Below are 5,534 nucleotides of genomic sequence, written 5' to 3'. Positions count from 1 at the left end.
GGTTCATCCTACATGAAGGATCATATGTTTTACTTAATGCTCCCTGATTATGCAGTGCAATTCACTGATAATTTCTGTTGATACCTGGATACTTTGTTAATGAGTCGTAGAATATATTGTATATAACATGCATTTCTTACAACACAGCATAGAATGTAAGTAACCTGCAAATCCTTCTTGTACTCTATCTGCTTCCACCTGTGAACCAGGGCGCAAGGATTGTGCAAGATTGCTGTGGCTTTGGCTATAGACTACCTTATCCGATTTCAAAAGGTAAGTCTACATGACTATAAGGTTTGTTCAAATATGATGCGACAAACCCCCTGACATTTTTAGTGTTCAGATATGGTGCGCGGAACCACGCCACTTTCATTATGTTAATGAATGCACATGACTCAAAAAAAAATAAGATAAAGGTAAACTCATGACATTGTATCTTCACTTACTTTTGAGCTTGATTGCACCATAACTTCTTGCCACTGTGTGGCAAAATATATTCCTCTTGCCTCAGTGTTTTTGTTTTTTACCATCTCATATCGCATTGATTTGTGCACTAAAATGTTGCCGGAGTTTGACTCATCATATCTGAACAAGCCTTTATGCGTCATTTTGGACAGGCAATTAGAACTCACAGTACTTTGGTATTCTGAAAATGAAATTGATTTTTACGAGTTTAATTGATTTTGCATTTTCTACTTTCTATGATCTGTTTTTGTATTAGAAAAGAAATTAGAGGTCAAGGGAAATTTTCTGGGTTTTTTTTGTGTTGTTGGACTATGTAATTTATTAAGATCACTTGCTTTTCAATGTTTCACAGGTTAACTTTTTTTTATTTGGATGTTGTGAATATTTTTGTGCACTTGCCTTTGTCAGGGTTATGTCCTGATGTCGACGAGAACTTTACTCGTGAATGCTTCAAAGTCGATCCTTGAACTTTAAAGATTGTCTTCCCCATATGTAGGCTAAAATTTTGAAGTTGCTTTTTGATCAGTCACGAATAAGAGAAAAGTGATAAATTTCAAAGCTTCTTTAAGAAAAAATAGGTATAAATGAGTTTTAATTGTGAAATTATAGTGATCTTTAAGTAAAATGGAATAAGATCCATTTATTATCCTCTGCCAAGAAGTGGTGCCTGAATTGTTATGGTTTTGAGTAGTCCATCCCTCCGTGTGTGTGATAGCTTGAAATCTGTTAAAATAATCATAAATGTGAATAAAATGTGTTAAGCCTATGTATGACTGAGTCTATCAAATTGCATTATGGAATCGAAATAAAGGTCACAGTCAAATTTGTCTAGTTTTTATTTGTAATAGATTCATACGATGTCTGTTTGTTTTTCATTGTTTCCTTACATTTTCAGCCTGATGCTAGTTTTGATCACCACTTGAAGAGGGAAAGCAGAAGAAGATGCAGCTCTTGATGCAGCTTGCTTGCTTGAAGATCAGAAGATGCAGCTTGCTTGACAGAGGACGTCAGAAGGATAACATACATGTGTACCAATATTACTTCATTGTTGACCACTTGGTACTACCCTGCCCTGGTGATATCATTCAGAGTGCCTTCGACACATTGTTCAAAGCACATTAAATATGTGTTTTGTCTACAGTATGCAAAACCTCTCATCAACCTTTGGACATTTGGAATTACCCCGAGTTCGTGAACCGAGATCTAAACTTTCAAATAGATAATGAAGTGATGCATTCTTTAGGAGTTCCCACTGAAACTGCTTTTTTTTTTCACTGTTTGCCATACGAACATAGACTGAGTGATGGACAAACAATAAATTGCGCCCAGGGGGCCTGTGTACGGACATAATTTGATTCGTTCAATGGTTTTAGAAGACACTTGAAGAATCATCATTGTGACAATGAAACTGTGAAGATACTCCAAGTCCAGTTCTATGGAGGAACCGAGATAGAGACTGATGATATACAGTTGATGAAGCAGTACTCTCCATTAGTCGATGACAGTTTTTGATGAGGAGGTGATTACCTTTAGTCCAGGGGACATTGAACAACGACCTTGTAATTTTTACATGTCCTAGTTTACATGTGTCAGTATGGAGTAATGCATTACCATGGTAACATCAAATTTTCATAAAGATTACAAATACAGAATGTGGATCAAGCTACTCAGATTTAAATCAATTCTGTTGATATTCGATTGTCCAGAAATCTGTTGCCATGGCAATTGCAGTTTTTAAACAAATCATACAAAATTGTGTGGATCACGCTGCTCTCTTAGTTTCTTTTTTTTTTTAGCATTTAAATTTGAATTTGATACATATGGTCACTATGATAATATGTTATCGTGCAAGACACTTTTTGTGGGGGTCATAAATCCGTTTCCATGGCAACAGCATCTTCATACAAATCATCCACAAGTACGATGTGGATTTAGCTAACTTCTTCAGATTTTGAGCATTTGACTTTAAATTTGGCACATGTGACCACTGTATTATGTACCTGTGCAAATTTTATTTTTCGTCATTGTCAAATAGTATGTTGTCAAGTTAATGGTATTTTGTAATGAGAATCGTATAAACTACAAGTGGATTGAGCTTACTCTCTCAATTTTTAGCAATAACCTTGAGATATGACACCTATATATTGTGACAAGATAAATTCTAGATGTGCAAAACACTTTTCTCGTCAATGTTAAACAATGCGTTGCCATGCTAACTTTTTTTTTTTAATACAAAGCAATCGAAGATATTGTGATTGACTCATAACTCCCTCATGTTTTAGGCATTTGACTTGAAATTTGGCACGTGACCACTGTAGTGCGCTAATGTGCAAATGTCATCTTTTGTATCTGTCAAAGAAAGTGTTATCATGGCAGTGACATTTTCAAATTAAAAACTTACACAACAGTTGATTATGCAATCTCCCTCAGTTTCTGAGCATCTGGCCTGAAATATTGCACAGAGTGCTAATGTGATGGCAACCATCTTTTAAAATGAAAATCAAACAAAAAATACTGTGAATTGGGTGAGCTCCCTCAGTTTTCTAGCATTTGACTTGAGGTTTCGCTCATGTAACCAGTGTAATCTTAAAATGAGTCGCACACTGATCTCACTGTTGAGTAATCTTGCTATGGTAACAACTTTTGTTACATTGTACTTTTTTTTTTCAACAAAAGGCATACAAGAATATCATGAATTGAGCTAACTCTCTAAGTTTTAGGTGGGGGTATCAATTACATCCAGTTCGAGTTGAAAATATTGGCCCAAGAAGGCCTTATGTGTGTCATTTGAATATTTAAATGATCCGAATTTCACATGCTTGTATCGTCACTTGCAATAGCATTGATCAAAAGAAAGAGTATAATTTTTTTTTTATGTTAACATTTTACAACCAGACTGGATGATCTATGTTGAATATTTGAATTATACAGCTGAGTAGGCAATTCAATTTGAACATTTGAATGATAGACCCAAGAAGATATAATACTAGTATCAATTTCGTTTGAAAATTCAACTTGATAGTGCCAAGAAGGCCAAAGGTATTCAGAGTGAGTATTTAAATTTGATATTTTAGCCTACAATAGCCATAATGTATCTCATTTGCATAGATAATCAAAGAACCAACTGACAGGGTCAAAGGTATTCCATTTTGATACTTATATTGTAGAGATGAGGCTTTCATTACATGTAATAGAATTATTGTGTTTTGTTGTGACAGACAGAATTTATTAAATATTTTGATCAACCTAGTAGCACGTGACTGTCTTTCACCTACTTACATTACTGTGTTATTTTGTGCGATTGAATGTGGAGAGTGTGAAATGATGTCGAGGTATCGACACTTCAAATTGTTAATAAGTTGGCATCACTTGGAATTTATTTCTCACTCTGAAGCGTTGAATCAACACTTCTGTGGTGTCAAATAAACACCAAATAATGCAAACTTATAACACTTTGAAGTGTTAGAATAACACCATGACAGGTGTTGGGGTATAGATTTTAACAACAAATAGTGTTGAAGTTACACCGTCATTGGTGTTAAAGGGTGTCAAAAGAACACCAAAGTGGTGTCAACTTATCAATAATCTAAGCAACACCAAAGCTGGTGTTGGTATATTTTAACACCACGGGTGTTGAACTTACACCATAACTGGTGTTGGGATGTCAAATGAACACCATTATGGTGTCAACTTCTTAACACTCTCTTAAGTGTTGAAAAAACACCGAGGCTGGTGTTGGTATATTTTTACACCCTTTAACACCCATGGGTGTTGGATATTTTAACACCAGAGACGGTGTTACTTCAACACCAGATGGTGTGGTCCTTTATTGAAGTTCGGCCGGTGTTAGATTCAACACCAGTGGTGTTAAATCTAACACCGCTGTTTTTGCAGTGTGTTGAATTCATTATGACACAAACCACAGGTAGAAATCATATCTGAAGTAACGTACAATAAGCATGGATAATTCGTATACTTATCTCAAAATTTGGAAAAGATACTATATACAAGTTATATACATGAGATCAAACCAGTGCAAACAGACAATGGATAAACGTGTCTTTAAGTACACATTGTTCTTCTTGAACAGAAAGAGCCATTCATAGCAGATTGCATTCATATTGTATTTTATACGCGATGATACACACAGAAAGCACAAAATACAGTTCTTGTTTTTTTAATCATACAAGACTAGTTGAAATGTATGAGATTGCTAAACGACAGATTTTGCATTACAATATCATATGACACCAAAAAGAGTTAAAATAGCTAATCCACGCGGCTAAACGTATGTATACACGTACAATACCATTGATATTTCCATGTCTACGTTCACGTGTCATGTCGACTTGGTAGTGGTAATCTTCTTGGCCAATCTTTGAAAACATAACGATGCATGATCGTAAACATTTTACATTGTATTAATAGTGTGTTAAGTCATGTAAATACTATTGTTGGAAATGAAATGAAATACATATAAGTAAAATCGGGCTCCTGCCCTGATCAACCATCCTCTGCTTAAAATACTTGCCATACCAACATACAACGTAATACAATACAAACATAGAAATTTCAAATTAATAGGATCGTAAATCTCTCTCTCTCTCTCTCTCTCTCTCTCTCCCTCTCTCTCTCTTTCTACGTACACCTACATAGTTACAACAACATAAGAATCATAGCATATACCGGCGTATCATCAAAGTCATATTTGTATATGCATCATAATATAATCCCAAGTGTGCTGGCAAATGTTTTGTCAATGCAACAATGATGCCAAATCAAATGTCGTAATGCTAATGCCAGCTGGAGGTTCTATAGCTTCTATAGTCTCCTGTAGACGGGTTAAAAAAGTCAAATAAGTGGCACTTGTGACAACGGAATCATGATTATGTTTGCGACAAAGAAAGTGTCATCATACTATACTCCCGCATCAGTACCATTTATGTAGGTTTATTTACATCAACACATACGACAATCTTGTATACATGCATGCGCTTAACAGAATTACAGAGAAAATGCATGTGCTTCTATGTACCTGCACCACTATCAACATTCAAGAACTTCACATA

Source organism: Diadema antillarum, unplaced genomic scaffold (assembly GCF_040938485.1).
Source record: "Diadema antillarum isolate AM-2024a unplaced genomic scaffold, OU_Dant_1.0 scf00000196, whole genome shotgun sequence".
Classification (NCBI taxonomy): domain Eukaryota; kingdom Metazoa; phylum Echinodermata; class Echinoidea; order Diadematoida; family Diadematidae; genus Diadema; species Diadema antillarum.
The sequence above is the reverse complement of the archived record's forward strand: the minus strand, read 5'-3'. Positions refer to the sequence as shown.